Source organism: Megalobrama amblycephala, linkage group LG16 (assembly GCF_018812025.1).
Source record: "Megalobrama amblycephala isolate DHTTF-2021 linkage group LG16, ASM1881202v1, whole genome shotgun sequence".
NCBI classification, from domain to species: domain Eukaryota; kingdom Metazoa; phylum Chordata; class Actinopteri; order Cypriniformes; family Xenocyprididae; genus Megalobrama; species Megalobrama amblycephala.
This window is the reverse complement of record NC_063059.1, coordinates 7,199,845-7,216,744: the sequence shown is the minus strand read 5'-3', so window position 1 is coordinate 7,216,744 and position 16,900 is coordinate 7,199,845. Positions and strand designations below refer to the sequence as shown.

Below are 16,900 nucleotides of genomic sequence, written 5' to 3'. Positions count from 1 at the left end.
ATGATCCTCCTGTCTCTGTAATACACACCGAAGAGAGTCTCATCTGTGTGGATGACCTGATGTCACCGCCGATCAATCAACCGCAACCTCCGTCTGGCCCAAGCATGTCGGCCTGACATCCTGGAGGTCTGATCGGAGGAGATCTGACAGGCTGGTTTGCTCTCAGACCAGATGCACAGAGTCAATATGTCTATCAGTAGGATTTTAAAATAGCTCATGCGTGATGCGTCTGATGCGTGCTTCTGCATTGACAAACAATGTCGATGCCAATTAATTTAGTTTAGTTTTAAAGGTTTTTAATGGATTCCTACCTGAATATGTTATTTTCTTTACAAGAAGTGGGATTTTAATGGTAAAGCCTTAAAATATATGCAAATAACAACACAGATACTGACAGAGGGAAACAAATGCTACAGCTAATTAAGTAACAAACATCAACTGATGAGCTTATCTAAAGTTATAACTTCGACTCTCAAACATTATAATGCTGGAAAAGATTCATTAGTCAAAACAGCTTACTTTAATTTAAACGTGGGTTTGGTGAAGTGTGATAAAAAAAAAACATCATTTTACTAACCACTAAAACAGAATTTGAAGCAACTTACTTATATTGACAATCACAGAAGTCCATGTAACTGAAGTAAGTTGTACAGTTGTTGTTGGTCTTAGGAAAAGTGTCACATCTTACCACTCTCATCCAACAGGAAGTCATCCTGGTAGCGGAACTTCTCTGGGCCGCAGGCAATAAATATATCATCCTCACCAAAGAAGTCCTGAAGACATGTTATCTATGAACACAGCAGAGGTAGAATTATTATTCACCTAAACATTTACGTTCAAACGTTTGGGGTCAGTAAAGTTTAGTTCACCTAAGCATATATTTGATCAAAAAAGCATTAAAAAAAAGTAGTGTTTTGAAATATTATTACAATATAAAATAACTGTTTTCTATTTTAATATGTTTTAAAATGTAATTTATTCCTGTGATGCAAAGCTGAATTTTCAGCATCATTACTCCAGTCTTCAGTGTCACATGATCCTTCAGAAATCACTCTAATATGCTGATTTATTATTATTATTATCAATGTTGTAAATAATTGTGCTGCTTATTAATGGAAACCATAATACATTTTTAATAGATTTTTTTAGTATAACAAAATAAAAGTCTTTCCTGCCACTTTTGATCAATTAAATGTGTTCTTGCTGAATAAAAGCATTAATTTCTTTGCTTAAAAGAAACTTTTGAATGGTAGTGCACATTTTCTTTTTTTAAATCATATGAATATATTCAACCTAAGAAATTCCAAATATAAAATTTATTATAATAACATGATTGAAAAAATAAGATGCAGCATGTAAATATATGCATTTTCAAATTAAATATAAAATAAATAGCATAAACAGTTAAATAAATTGGCCAAAATAGGCCAAATAAAATAATGCATTCGTATTAAGTCAATAATTCAAGGAGGGTCAATTGGATCAGTGCCTCAAACCGTGTTTGACATCCTTATTCTAAAGGTTAGTGATCAGTGATTCATACTGCATGAATGAGAAGCCAGTTTAACATCTCACTTATATGTATCATTTACACATACCAATGAGACATGTTGCTGTAGCAACAGTGACGTCATCACCAAGAACAGAGTAATAAGATGATTCAGTCAGGTGGCAAAAAGTGACCTAATGCTCTCACACTGAGCTCAAATAGAGTGAAAGATCCAATATTCAGTGATATTACAGTAGTATAAATGGCGTCACTGATGAAAACAGCATAAGGCGGGTAATAAGCCTACTACTGTATATGTGATCTTTTGTGCGCAGCAGAGGGTTAGTTCAACCTAATCTTTTACACATTTAGACTACTGTAAATGTCAAAGCTAAAAGTTACTCATTTTGCATTTGTGATTAGAATAAAGAGAGTAATGTTGTGCATAACTAACATAAGTTTAAAGGCCCCACTGTGGTGAAAATCAAATTTTTAATGTCTATGTAGTGTTTTTAATATTCTTTAAGACAAACCATGTGCAAATTCATAAGTCAGCACCACTGCTGTTTATTTTATGTTTAAAACTGCAGTAAACCAAAAACCCGCGGTTAGAAATCAGTGGTGTTTGTGACGTCACAGACTACCTTGTAACCAATCACAAACAACGTGCCGGCAGTGCCAAGTGTGTGAGCACATAGGAGCTTGTGCTAAAGTAAAGTGACAGCTTACTTGAAGTAAAGCCAATAAAGTTTTTTTTTTAAAAATAAATGTTTTTGTCCTTCAAAATATTTTAATACTATAAAACATAGCTAAAAACATATTGCTCTGAGCGTGTGAGCGTGACCTTGATTCGAGTGCATATTGTGTCCTCGCACGTCAAGTTCTGAGAGAGCTATTCAGTCCATTATAAATTCAGATTTTGTCCGCTTCTGGAACGGATCAAACCATAGATATCAGCCTACCTGATAAGTTCAAGTAAATACGCTGGAAATCCGTGCTCATTCAAGGATGTGCATTTATTTAATGTATGGAGAAGGCACGGGCGCCTGAAGGATTTCATCTGAACGTTCTTTTATCTGAATGTTTTTCTCCAAAAAGCAACGAAATTGTCAAACATCCATTTGGCGCATGTTCACAGAGGAAAACAGCTGCTTGTTCTCTTGATACTGTCTGTTTTACTGAGAAATCGCTTCAGGTGATTCAGTGAGAGAGCAGTCCAAACGAATGCAAGTGGATTCAGACCATTTTGCAAAGGTGTTTTACCAATTCATAATTTAAAACACAATTTAAGCATCAGAAAATATGAGCAGTTCAGTTGCACAGCTGTTAAATGTCCCGCAATGAATGTAGCAAAATTCAATGTGGATTTGAAAATGCATTTCGAGCCGATCACGTCCTTGCCCCACCCTGTCAATCATTGCATTAAGGCGGGGCCAGGTGTTGGAAACATGGTGGCAGCATAGCTATGAAGACCGAGGTATAAACTGGCAGATGACTTGAGCAAAAACAGTAAAATGTCAATATTCCTGCAGATTATGCGCTTCTGTCAGTCATAGAGCCAGTACGTTATTAGAAGCATAGATATTTATGGTTATGGCGTCTTGCAGAGAACGTGCCTGATGCTCAGGTTCATTACAACAGGTTCCTTTACTCATAGAAATAATCTTAAACAAGCTGTCCGAGATTATTGCTTGCTCTATCAGTATGGTTGTCTGTTTTTCTCGTTCTGATTATTGTTTATGAATCATTTAATTCAGGGGTGTCCAACAGACAAGCTGTGGGCCGTATTTATGCGGCCCGCAGCTTGTCTATTAAAATATATTATGTGTGGCCCGCCATGCATAATTTACAAATCGTGCAGTTTCACAATGTCAACACAAGGCAGCAGTACTAGATTTTAGGCATGGGAAACATTAACCCACCAAAAGCAGAACGAAACAGCGCAGCAAAAACACAAGTAATATGTTTTTCGAAAAAGAAAAATAATCCAAGCTTGAATGTCAAAATGTATGGTTATCAGCTGGAACAAGTTAATGTAGTAAGATTTTTGGGTATGTGAAGGCATATTCAGAAACTGATAGAAAAATGCAAAAAAGGAATAAATGTTTTAAGGTGCTTGCCAGGAGCTCAGTGGGGGGCAAGTTGTAAGTCATTGAAAATAATTTTTTGTGCTGTGACCAGGTCAAACATAGATTATGGTAGTCAGACAGCTTGTTTAAGATTATTTCTATGAGTAAAGGAACCTGTTGTAAAGCACCGCTCATACGACGCGTCTGTTTCTGCACCTCACGAGCATCAGGCGCATTCTCTGCGAGACGCCATAACCATAAATATCTATGCTTCTAATAACGTGCTGGCTCTATGACTGACAGAAGCGCATAATCTGCAGGAATATTGACATTTTACTGTTTTTGCTCAGGTCATCTGCCAGTTTATGCCTCGGTCTTCATAGCTATGTTGCCGCCATGTTTCCAACACCAGGCCCCGCCTTAACGCAATGATTGACAGGGTGGGGCAGGGATGTGATCGGCTCAAAATGCATTTTCAAATCCACATTGCATTTTGCTATATTCATTGCGGGACATTTAATGAAAATGCAATCGCACTGTGAGTGTAAATGCAATTAAGAAGAATAACATTTAAATTATCATTTTGCTACAATTTTTGCTTGAATATGTTAAAGTACACATGAAATCAAAATTGACCTTATTAACTTTGTTAGTGCATATTACTAGTCTTGTGGTAAACAATTAATCCATGCAAGTTAAAACAGAAAAAAAAGTTTGTCGTGGTAATCTTTGATTAAAATCTGAAAAGTTATTTCTGGTCTGGAATGGCGTTCCTTCTCTGATAACGTCAGTTTGGCGGCTTGGGTTGAAAACACGCAAACCACGCCTCTGCAACCGTTCGTCTGTTATGAGCAAGAGATGGAGAGGAGGAGCGCGAGAGATGGAGAGGAGCGCTAAAGTAAAACTCTTCCCTCTGTTCTATAAGTCACAACACTGGAGAACAGTTGTTTGCAACTTCCAGTTCACACAGACTTTAAACATATATAATCATTTCTGTAATACATTTTCTTTTGAATTTTGCAACTAATAAAGCATTAAAATGTGTTTAAATTATATGTTAAACGTAGTGTAGAAAAATAGCACATGTAAATGATAATATTGAATTTGAATTATCATTTTGCTCCAAACATATATGGTATGGAAAACGTAAATTTAAATACAGAAATGCATTGCCATTTTGCATATTACATTTTAAATTGAATATTGCTACATATAAGCTTCTATAGGCTTTAAAGCAGTCTGTGCTTTTTAATAAACGTGACTTTACTAAAGTGCTGAATAGAGCTTAGTGGATCCAAAATGATATTCATAATATTCATATTCATGCATTTTTATTCATATTTATGTTAATCATTTATAGTTTATGATTTATCAATATTACTTCTGATTTAATATATTTATGTACTCCTACTTTATATATTAATTCTCATCATATTTTTAAGTATTTACACTTTATTGTACCCTTATGGTAGTGCTGGGCGGTATGACCAAAAATTTATATCACGGTATTTTTCAAAATTATATCGGTTTCACGATATATGACGGTATTTTTTCCCCTATGCATGACCGGGCGTTAACCACATTTTCTACTGATTGAGAGAGGAAATAATGCAGTAGATTGACTAGAATGCCCTGTTTTACTGTCATGATGAGTGAATATTGTAGAAAAATTCCACACTAGAGTTAATACAGGTTTACAAAGCCCCACAAAATGATGCTGTGGAGAGACAACAACCAATAAAACACAGACATGTAACACACTCATTACAGACACGTGAATATTAAAATATGACCATAGAGATAGAAAATAAAAGAGTTGAGGGAACCTTAAGCATTTTAATAATCTTACGCTATATAACAACAAACTGCCAAAACGAGGGAGAAACGTGGAAGAACATTTAAACTGTCTAAGGATATTTTCCGTAACGTTACATTTAAGAGCACTGCAGTCTCTGAACAAATGACACACGTAAGTTTAACACAGAAAGAATAAAGCAGTTAAATTTTTGACCAGTCTATTTATTAACTTATATCGTCTTCTGTATAGCAGAATAACCCATCGTGTCATCACGGTCGTGATCAGACGTACAGTTCAGTGTCCTTTGCATAACGTTACATTTCATTTGAAGAAGACGTGATGAAATATGTGCGCATACACGCTGCTGGTTCATGTTTAGAGCACTAGAGTATATGAAATAGGTCTATAAAAAACTTAAACACGCCCGCTCCGGTCTATATATCCATGTGGAGAAAGTTTATCTCATCACGGCGCTGCGCGCAGAAACCGCTCTCTCGCGCGTGCCGCGTGTAGTTTGAATTCTTCTTTGTAATCAAGGGCTGAATCCGAAATCGCCTCCTATAACCTCAAATAGGGCATTATTTGAGGCGACAGCCATTTGTAGTGGTGTCTGAAACCATAGTGGACGTTATTGAGTGCACTCATTCAATCTCACATTGCACCGCAATAACGAGTGTACAGCCGATGTAACATTAAACACAACGTCTGTCCGAATTCACTCACTCGTTTTCATTCACTCTTTCAAGTGAACAATAGAAGTGGATAACGTAGGGAATAGTGAATGAGGCTTTAGGGGGTGATTTCGGACTTACCATAGGCTGTGATGCGATCTCAGCTGTGCTCTCACTACAGTGCAACAGTGAAACGGGACGCTCTCAAACAAGTGACGGGCTGTGCCGCGTTCCGAACGTTGGTTAAGCGACACATACCGGTATTGCGGTATCATCAAAATTCATATCATAACAAAAATAAATACCGGTATTCGGTATGAACCGGTATACTGCCCAGCACTACCTTATGGTCATTATTCTTTTATATTTAAGAGTATGTATGCTTGCTATATTCAGTTGTTCTTCAAGTGTTCCAGTGTGATAGGTCACGTTGACACGTTTGTGGTTAGATATTGGACGCCTGCCAAGTACTGCAGAAGTGATGTTTTTCAGAATTAGTTGCTCATTTGAACTTAATATGTCTGTTATTATTTCTACTAACATTTGATAATGTAAGATTTGCAAAATTCCCTTAAGTGGGTCAAAACAACCCCTACAACTATTTTTGACACTGGACCAGTCTATGACATAATGGGTAAAATCATTTAACCTTTTTGTATTAGAACAAAAACATCAGTTTGAGTGGGATGTAAATTTCCCTATATGCTTATGGTATAATATGTCGTTGATAGTTTAGTTCCCTTTCAGTCGGTCATGTTCGACGTACGTCAGTAGTGACCGACGAATTGGGATATGGCTAGAGAGCCCTAGCAGCTTCGAGAGAAATAAAACAAGCCAATGGAGATTGGCGTGCGATATTTGCATAATGCGTACCGCCCCCAACATGTGGATATAAATAGAAAGCAGATGCAATTGCACTCTGTCTTTCGCTTCGCAGCCAACACTTTGGTGTCCTGCAGCTTCTAAAGAAGACTATTCAAGCCTCTTCATCGGCCTTTGGTGTTGGAGTGACAGCACAGCAGCGAGTGGAGCCTGAGCCTGGAGAACTACATCTGTTCCGCTGTAAATCCACGCTGTTTGGTTTGCGATTTGGGCCGGTTCCTCCCGTGTTTGTTTGAACATGCTGGTCATGCTCCCTGCGTGCCTCAGCACTAAAGAGCTGAAATTTCCTCTGTGTATGTGACTCAGGGAGTGAAAAGTGTTCCTGCAGTCACCTCGCAGCTTGTGTGCTTCGGCACAAAGAACAAAAGCTTCTAAAAGAGCTTCACAGACAGACACTGCATCTTTTTCAAGACGTCATTCAGTCTGTGCGTTTCTGGAGGCGGTCGTTTCCTATCCTCGCTGACAGCCACAATCACTTTCTCTCATGTCTGCTTAGCGTGCCGAGACTGTGTTTGTGGGTGGTTCATGTTCTCTTATGAGAGCATGCCCACGTCGGCACGTTGTTTGTCTCGCCTTTCTCGTAAGGGCTCGAGCACTCAGCGCGCCGTGTGCCGTCGAGCTGCCGGTTGACGGTGCGTTGCCATGGCAACCCAGCGCGTTGTCTGGCGCTCTAGATGCACGGTCGAGACTCGAGTGCCTTTTAATGAGGTGGAGTCCCCTCACTTATTTCCTGATCTAGTTTATTTTTCTGAATCAGAAAAATACTACTTTGGTGAATAAGCCTGGGTGACTAGAGGATCACAGTGGGGCAATACCCGCCGAGCCATTCTCCGTGGGCCCCCCACTCCTCTAGTGCATCACAAACATGTTGTGACTATGTTCGTGGGTGGTTCACATTTAGTACAACATGGCCACGTCGGCGCCCAGTGTGCCGTGTGTCGTCCAGTTGGATGGCCATGTTCACTGTTCAACATGGCTGGTAGCTTCTGCACGGATTGCTGGTCCTTCTCATGGGGGACCTAGCGTCTTAGTCAGGGCTTCAGCAGAGGATCAGATGTCGACTGCTACATTTGGAGAGAGTGTTGTTGGGCTCTGAACATGAAGATGAGGCTGAGCATCCCACGGTTGTGGTGTGCTCGTGCTGAATCAGATTCAGACTTGACAACCATGCTTTCCCGGGCCACTGGGGGCGTTGTGCGACGCGTACTCGCCTTGCCCCGCCCCCTGTCTTAGCCCGGAAGTGCATGGAAAAACTTGTCGGTTTGTGGCCTTTTTTGGCGTCAAATATGGAACGCCAAAAGGGCCATAATCTGCTTTGCAAGTTTTTTCTCTCTCACTACCCTCTAGGGTGGGGTGGCAGTGCTACGGGCACACCACCTCTGCCCTGCATGGGTCTTGGCCCCCGGCAAGTCCGTGGTAGGCCAAAGCACTCACTGCATATGGGTAGTTCTGAGTCGGGGTTGAGCTACGCATGATGCAAGTCATAGTGCAGGCCCCTGGCCAGACAATGTCCACCAATGTGATCCAGAAACACCCCTGGCTAGCCTTGCTGGGATGTGTCACCATCAAAGTACGCTTTCTCGATGCGCTCATCTCACAAGCTGGCCTAAAACCCAGCCCGCTCAGCCTGCAGTCAACCCAGTTGGCTAGTGGGAAGCGGTCCTGGAGATAAGGCAACCTGGAGCTGAGGTAAACAGTTCTTTCGGGAGACGATGCTCGCATCGCTCCCTCCCCGGAGGAGGGCCGGGTGGAGAATCTTGGTCTGTTCTGCCGCTGGCTCTCCGGAGTCCAGCGGTACCCACAAAGAACTGTTTTCTGATCCTCCAGGTCCCAAGAGGGTGTGGATGGCAGTGTGCGAGGCCCCGCCTTGCCACTCCCAGCCCCCTCTCACTTCACCAGCAGGTGCCAGTGTGATGGTGCAGGCCACGCCCCGTGTGCCGTCTCCCGTACGCACTGCTACCTCGCAGAGTCTGATCACACTCTGGGCCGCTACTATGCCGTCCGATTAGGGTCCCCGTACTCTGCTTCGCTGCCCCACTCCCGGTACGTCTGTGGTGCGTTTGGTCCTGCTGGCTCGGTGTCTGGAAGCCTGGATAGCGTTCCCCAGCCCATCCCGCTGGCTCATTCGTACTATCAGACTCGGCTATGCGATTCAGTTCGCCCGGTGTCCCCCGGTTTTCAGGGGTGTCCACTACACTCAGGTGTCACTGGACAATACACCTGTTCTCCAGGCGGAGATTGCTGTCCTCCTGGTGAAGGATGCAATCGAGCCGGTCCCTCCAGCCGATATGAAGTCAGGGTTTACAGCCCCTACTTCATTGTACCCAAAAAGGGCGGTGGGCTACAGCCAATCCTGGGTCTGTGTGTCTTGTACCGGTACCTTCACAGGCTGCCGTTAAGATGCTCATGCAGAAGCGCATTTTTCGAATGCGACCGTCCTCAGGATTGGTTTGCAGCGATCGACCTGAAGGACGCGTACTTTCATGTCTCGATTCTGCCTCGCCACGGGTCGAGCATATCAGTACAAAGTCCTACCCTTCGGGCTGGCCCTGTCGCGCCGCGTCTTTACGAAGGTTGCGGAGGCGGCCATTGTTCCCCTCAAGGAACAGGGCATTCACATCCTCAACTACCTCGACGACTGGTTGATCCTGGCCAGCTCGCGAGTGCAGTTGTGCGAACACAGGGACATGGTTTTAGCTCACCTCAGCCGGTTGGGTCTTCAAGTCAACTGGGACAAGAGCAAACTCGCCCACTGGCAGAGGATCTCTTATCTCGGTCTCGAGCTAGACTCGGTCGCCCGGACTGCGCACCTCACCGAGGTCGGTGTTGAACTGCCCGAGTACGCGCAAGCACAGGACAGCGGCCCCACTGAAAGACTTTCAGAGGCTCCTGGGGCATATGGCATCTGCAGCCGTGGTCACGCCGCTCAGATTGCTCCATATGAGGCCGCTTCAACACTGGCTCCACGGCTGGGTCCTGAGATGGGCGTGGCAGCACGGTACGCTCCGTGTCCCCGTGACACCGAGCTGCCGTAACACCCTCATCCGGTGGTCGGACCCCTCGTTCCTGCGGGCGAGAGTGCCCCTCGAACAGGTGTCCAGGCACGCTGTGGTCTCCACAGATGCCTCTGCCACCGGATGGGGGGCCACGTACAATGGGCATGCAGTGTCGGGTCTTTAGACGGGGCCTCAACTGCATTGGCATATCAATTGCCTGGAGTTGCTAGCAGTACATCTTGCACTGGGCCGCTTCAAGGAGCTGCTGTCAGACAAGCACATACTGGTCCACTCGGACAGCACTGCGGCCGTTGCGTACATCAACCATCAGGGTGGTCTACGCTCCCGTCGCATGTCGCAACTCACCCCCCATCTCTTGTTATGGAGTCAGAAGCATCTGAGGTCGCTTCGTGCCATTCATGTCCCAGGTGTGCTCAACCGTGCAGCCGACGAGCTGTCACAGCAGCCTCCACTTGCGGGCGAGTGGCGGCTCCATCCCCAGGCGGTCCAGCTGATCTGGCAGCACTTCGGCGAGGCCCAGATAGATCTGTTGCCTCCCCAGAAACTGCTCTCTGCCAGTGGTTCTATTCCCTGACCGGCGGCACGCTCGGCACGGATGCCCTGGCACACAGCTGGGCCTGGGGCCTACGCAAATATGCATTCCCCCAGTGAGCCTTCTCGCACAGCTCCTGTGCAAGGTCAGGAAGGACGAGGAGCAGGTCTTGTTAGTGGCTCCATACTGGCCCACTCGGACCTGGTTTCGGACCTATGCTCCTCACGACAGCCCCTCCCTGGCCAAATCCTCTGAGGAAGGACCTCCTGACTCAGAGACAGGGCTCCCTATGGCACCCACGTGTGGTCCCTGGATGGGATACGGAGGTTCTGAGTGATCTCCCGCAAGCGGTTGTAGACACCATCACTTCCACTAGAGCTCCTTCCACGAGGAGCCTCTATGCGTTGAAATGGAACCTGTTCGTTGAATGGTGCTCCTCTCACCGAGAGGACCCCCGATCATTCTCAGTTAGATCTGTGTTTTCCTTCCTGCAAGAGGGCTTGGAGCGAAGGCTGTCTCCCTCCACCCTCAAGGTGTATGCTGCCGCTATCGCCGCACATCACCAGTAGATGGCAAGTCCCTGGGGAAGCACGATCTGATCGTCAGGTTCCTGAGGGTCAGATGGAGATTAATCGTCCTCACCCTCCCTCCATACCCTCTTGGGATCTGACCCTGGTTCTTACATCTCTCCAGGGTCATCCCTTTGAACCTTTGCAATCAGTCGAGTTAAAAGCACTGTCTCTTAAGACCGTCCTCCTGGTTGCATTGGCTTCGCTTAAGAGGGTAGGGGATCTGCACGCATTCCCGGATATGTGCCCAAGGTTCCTACCACTCCCTTCTGAGATCAGGTAGTGAACCTGCAAGTGCTGCCTTCGGAGGAGGCAGACCCAGCCCTAGCTTTGCTCTGTCCCGTCCGCGCTCTGCGTGTGTACGTAGACAGAACGCGAAGCTTCAGCTCTTCATCAGTTACAGAGGCCAGCAGAAGGGAAAGGCTGTCTCCAAGCAGAGGATGGCCCATTGGATAGTGGATGCCATCGCCCTGGCGTACGAATCCCAGGGCGTGCCTTGCCCGCTTGGGTTGAGAGCCCACTCCTCCAGAGGAATGGCCTCTTCCTGGGCGCTAGCTTATGGCGCCTCGCTGACAGATATCTGTAGAGCTGCGGGCTGGGCGACACCTTACATGTTCGCTAGATTCTATAGCCTACGTGTAGAGCCGGTATCTTCCCGTTTACTCGCTTCCACTAGCCGGTAGACGCGTTGAGCCCGCTCTAAGTGTCGGCTTGCAATGCCATTCCCGCCCCCTGGGCCGGATACGTGCATCTTTGACTCCAGTCGCGTTCCCCGCTTGGCGAACCCTGTCGAGTTCCTCCGCCTCCCCCTTCGGCTCGGACATTGCGGAGTGTCTGATGCCAGGCCAACATCCGTCACTGACGTTGTCTGTTGGCCGGGTTCCATATGTTGCGATCCCTCTACGTGAGTGGTCACCTTATGTGTAATTGTACACGGTCTAAAACTCCCTCGGTGAGTCCGTGTCTTTCCCTTAGCAGAGCCAGCTCTGCTGTCACCTGTCAGATGAGTCTCCCCCTACCCAGGTGGAGCCATCCCAGGGACTCCATATGCGTACTGCCCCACGGGCCAGTCCATATGTGTATTCTCCACGTCAAACTCCTCCCCCATTGGGTAGGTAGTGGCCTCCGCAGCGTCCCCTACAGGTTCGCTTCCCCAGTGTAGTCTAGTTTACTTAGTGGGTATGTCGGAACAGCAGTAGACTCTCTCGGCGTAAGCTCGCCCCCTTCACCGTCCCAATTGGTGCGACGGGTGGCTAGAGCTTGCACTGGGCACTGGAAGGGGTTTCGTAACTGTGGTGCTTTGTTTGGGATCCCAATTCGTCGGTCACTACTGACGTACGTCGAACGTGACCGACTGAAAGGGAACGTCTCGGTTACGTATGTAACCCTCGTTCCCTGAAGGAGGGAACGGAGACGTACGTCCCGTCACCACAGTTTCCGTACCCTCGCTGCAGTGTGGACACCAGTTGTCTCCTCAGCGAAAAACAGAGTGCGATTGCATCTGCTTCCTATTTATATCCACCTGTTGGGGGCGGTGCACATTATGCAAATATCGCATGCCAATCTCCATTGGCTTGTTTTAGTTCTCTCGAAGCTGATAGGGCTCTCTAGCAATATCCCAATTCTTCGGTCACTACTGACATACGTCTCCGTTCCCTCCTTCAGGGAACGAGGGTTACATACGTAACCGAGATGTTTTTTTTCCTCCTTTGCCCTTTCCTTTGCTCTCCCTTGCTCTTCTTCTTCTTTTCTCCTATCTGCAAATGTCTTAATTATTGTTCTTTCTTTCTGTATATTCTGATCTTCATTTATTAACTACAATACTCTGGATTTTACAATACTCTGAATTATTATTAATGATTAATTCTTTCTGATTGTTATTTTACCTTTTGGTTTTATTAAATATTTTCATTATCGATTAAAGTTTGCGTGTGAGGCTAAATTTAATTGCAATGAATAATTTTTCTTCAACATCATCAATAGCCTGGATCTCATTTTCTCATTTTCATCTCAAGTTTTTGCATCAAGCTGGTGCAAACATATCTACATCGCTATGATCAGATGCGTGCTTTCTGCTGCCACCGCTGTCATTTATGTTGTGTTATTTTGTTACAGAAAGGAAAGCGTGCAGTACACGTTACTACATATTCTATCGAACGCCTCTCTCAGCAGCACGGTTGGCGGTTTCCCGATTATTGGATTTTAACATGGCCTATTTTGCAAACAACATGACTCTTGTCGATCTCCTAAGTTGTTTCTTTATAGTTGAAGCCAAAATGAGTCCACACTTCAGTTCTGTATACCGCGGGGCGGAATAATTTTATCGTCTCGTGAGCTGGGTTTGCTAACACTTATGATGAACGCAACTTCTCTCTGGCTCCGTGTCAGTCTATGTTAGCTTCTGAGATAACACTGTCATCTAGCGGTTGGGTTTTATCAAAGATTTGGTTTTATACAGTCTGTGGTTTAAACCAAGCATAAAGACACGAATCTTGGATGTAAATGGGTCAATGACGTGACGCTCATTTTTTTGTGTCCTTATAGTTTTAGTTAAATTTAAAAGGGTAAAAATTGCAAAATAAATTAGCAAATTACTTACATACATTCTCTTTTTTGAGGACCAAGTCTAAAATTTCTGGTTTTAATCAATTTTGAGAGAATATTTGGGGATTGATTGCAAAAATGTCAATGTGGTGTAACCGTAAAAACTTAGTACCAAATAATTGATCTTGTTTAAAAAAGGTGAAATTCTCAATAAAACACCATATTATCTAGTTTGGCATAATCTTACATTAGAACAATTTAATAGTAAATAAAAATAAATGTAACACCATTGTTCTGAATATTATAAATAATTTGGGGAATCATAGGAGTCAAGTCAAATTCCTGAAGTGTCAAGGTGGTGTAACCACCATTCAAGGAGCCATTTTGTTAATATTGTGCAAGAAAACCATGTGACAGGAAATTATATCACAAAGAGGGTGACACTAAATGCTGCATGCAAAGGTTAGTAACTGTCTTTAAAATATGAGATATTTTGACATTTTTAGGGTATGGTTAGGTATTCTTAGGTATACATGTCAAATGGTATGACCCCATGAATACATTGATAATTCATCGTTATTATAAAAATGTGTATTGACTTTAAAAATTACATTTGAAATATTTCCACCAAGGCCATGTGCTTACATAGGTGTCCATGATAATACCTGTCAAATTTGATTTTAAATTGAAATGTCAAATGGTGTAACCGGTGTAAATGGTGTAACTTCTATTACAAGCCTTTCTGTTAGGGGCAAATTTAGTCAAAATCACTAGTTCATATTGCTGATTAAAGATGTAATATAAACTAAACTACTATTTGGAACTATTTTCAAATGTTCAATGTTTTATTTTTTTTGAGAAAGTGGTGCTTTATCCACAACTTTATTATTAAAGCTCTGTAATTCAGTAAAATAATATATAATTATGTTGCACAACATTAATGTTTAGAACATTAATGTTTAACATTGAAATGTTTAGCTTCAATATTTCTATTCCATTCACTTAAAAATGTAAGCAATATAAAATCATGGAGTGATTGCTAATGAAAGACAAGTGCGTCAAACGTATCGACAACAGCTTTTATTATGCCGCAGTCGCTGCTTCTGCTTCTTCAGGTCAAGCGTATGTGATGTAAAGCAGCTCTGTTTTAAAATATTACACACATTTGTGTGTTCAAATTTGTTAAAATGCTACTCTGTGCGTTCGCCCGGCAGCTGCCATGAGACACTTGTTGCACACTGCAGTCAACTAGATCCATATTAGGCATGGTAAAACATGGTACTAACAGTAAATCAAGAAAACAAGATTTAAACAATAAGACTAAACGTGTTTAGCTATATAATATGATTAGATTTCTGTCGACAAATGTATCCAAACAGTTGCTCATCTGTCTAATAAAACACATAATATATTAAAGCGTCTTTGGTGTTTCTGTGGTTTCGACAAAATAAAACCGGAAACCGAGATTAACGCGGGTATCATGTCATTGATAGGCGACGCATGGACACGGCTCGTGTCCTGGTTATTATTTCTCTAGGTTTAAACATTCTTGGAAACATCTGGCATAATATAAGTACACAAGTCAACAAAATATATAAAATTGTCCAAGTGGTTTTTTGATATTTTAATCCAAAAGTCTTACATATTGTGCATTTAACCAAAGACTACAATTTACATCTATAACATACAATTCATTAAATTTCTAAGATTTTATAATTAAAACGACATAACAGAGCCCCTCTTGCCCCAATAGATAAATTGATATAGTTTCAAGCAAGGAAACAGTTGCTCATCACAGAGCACCAGTGAATTCTAATCCTGCTATCACTTTGATGATTTCTTGTTATCAGATATTGTTCCTTAAAGGGTTAGTTCACCCAAAAATGAAATTTCTGTCATTTATTACTCAATCTCATGTTGTTCCACACATGTTAGACCTTTGTTCATCTTCAGAACACAAATGAAGGTATTTTTTGATGAAATCTGGGAGCTTTTTTTTTAATCTCCCATAGAAAGCAACAAAATTACCACATTCAAGGTCCAGAAAGGTTGTAGAGCCATTGTTAAAACAGTCAACGTGACTGCAGTGTTTCAACCTTAATGTTATGAAGAGATGAGAATACTTTTTGTGCGCAAAAACAAAATGAAAATTATGACTTTATTCAACAATCTCTTCTCTTCCTGTCATTATCTTCACGCAGGTGACACAGTAACACAGTGAAGCCTTCCTTCTTTATGTCTGAATGCCAGCTCAGTATTGGCCAAAGCTGATCACGTGATCAGCACAGCGCATGCGTGTGAGACTGACGCAGGGCCCGGCCAATAATGAGCCGGTGTTCTGACGTAAAACCTGGAGTTTCTGCACTGTGTTTACCATGTCAACAGCATGGGAGAATGACAGGGAAGAGACAAAATAGTTTAATAAAGATGCTATTTTTGTTTTGTTTTTGCACAAAAAATGTATTCTTGTCTCTTCATAATAAGGTTGAACCATTAAGATTAAGGTTGATCCTTTGCAGTCACGTCGACTGTTTTAACGATGTCTTTAGTACCTTTCTGGACCTTGAAAGGGGTAATTTCGTTGCTTTCTATGGGAGATAAAATTATCTTGATTTGTGTTCTGAAGATGAACGAAGGTCTTGTGGGTGTGAAATGACAAGAGGGTGAGTAATTAATAACAGAAATTTCATTTTTGGGTGAACTAACCCTTTAACTGTAAAATATATGAGACATGATTTCACTGTTCATTACTATGATTATTTCTTGTTGTCAGATGTTGTTTTTCATCACTGAAACCACTTAACTTAACTTGCTGACTGTCATGCTTGATTTTCAGTGTCAATTTGTTCAACAAACAATGGCCTTTGGCTGTAGAAGTAACATGGTCAGGTGGTGTAACTGGTTTGTGTCAATTGGCGTAACCAGTATTTTTCATAAAAAATATAATTATTTACAGAAAAATTAATGTGGAATAAAATGTAATCATCTAGTTTAGTGTAATAACATGATTTTAAACAATTTTAAAATAATTTGTCAAAGATTATTTAGAAAACAAATGTGTTTTCAGCATGTGTCCCACCAAATATTGCAAAAACACGTTAAAATTTACATTTAGAGATAACTCTAATAAAATTATTTTTCATTTGATATTTTAAATTGAAGTATATATTTCTATAAGTGAGCTTACATGCCATCTATGCGGATAACATATTTAATATTTCTCATTCTTTGGCGTTACACCATTTGACATTTTTAGGTACATTCATTCTTAACTTTAGTAAAAAATTGTGCAAATGTCATTTTTATCAACATAAAATCAACTTAGACAC

General features: G+C 42.5%; 1 protein-coding gene across 2 annotated transcripts in view; it reads right to left on the bottom strand.

Annotated features, from left to right (window-relative positions):
- dclk1b (doublecortin-like kinase 1b) overlaps positions 1-788 on the bottom strand; it is a 28,387-nt gene extending 27,599 nt beyond the window's left edge. The window contains exons 1-2 of one of the 2 annotated variants that reach the window (XM_048161937.1): positions 689-788; positions 29-190 (exon numbers count right to left, since the gene is read on the bottom strand). The gene's annotated coding sequence lies outside the window, so the exon portion shown is untranslated. Of the gene's footprint in view, positions 1-28; positions 191-688 lie in introns of those variants that run through there. The other variant, XM_048161939.1, reaches the window with a different exon arrangement.
- Positions 789-16,900: the final 16,112 nt, after the last annotated feature.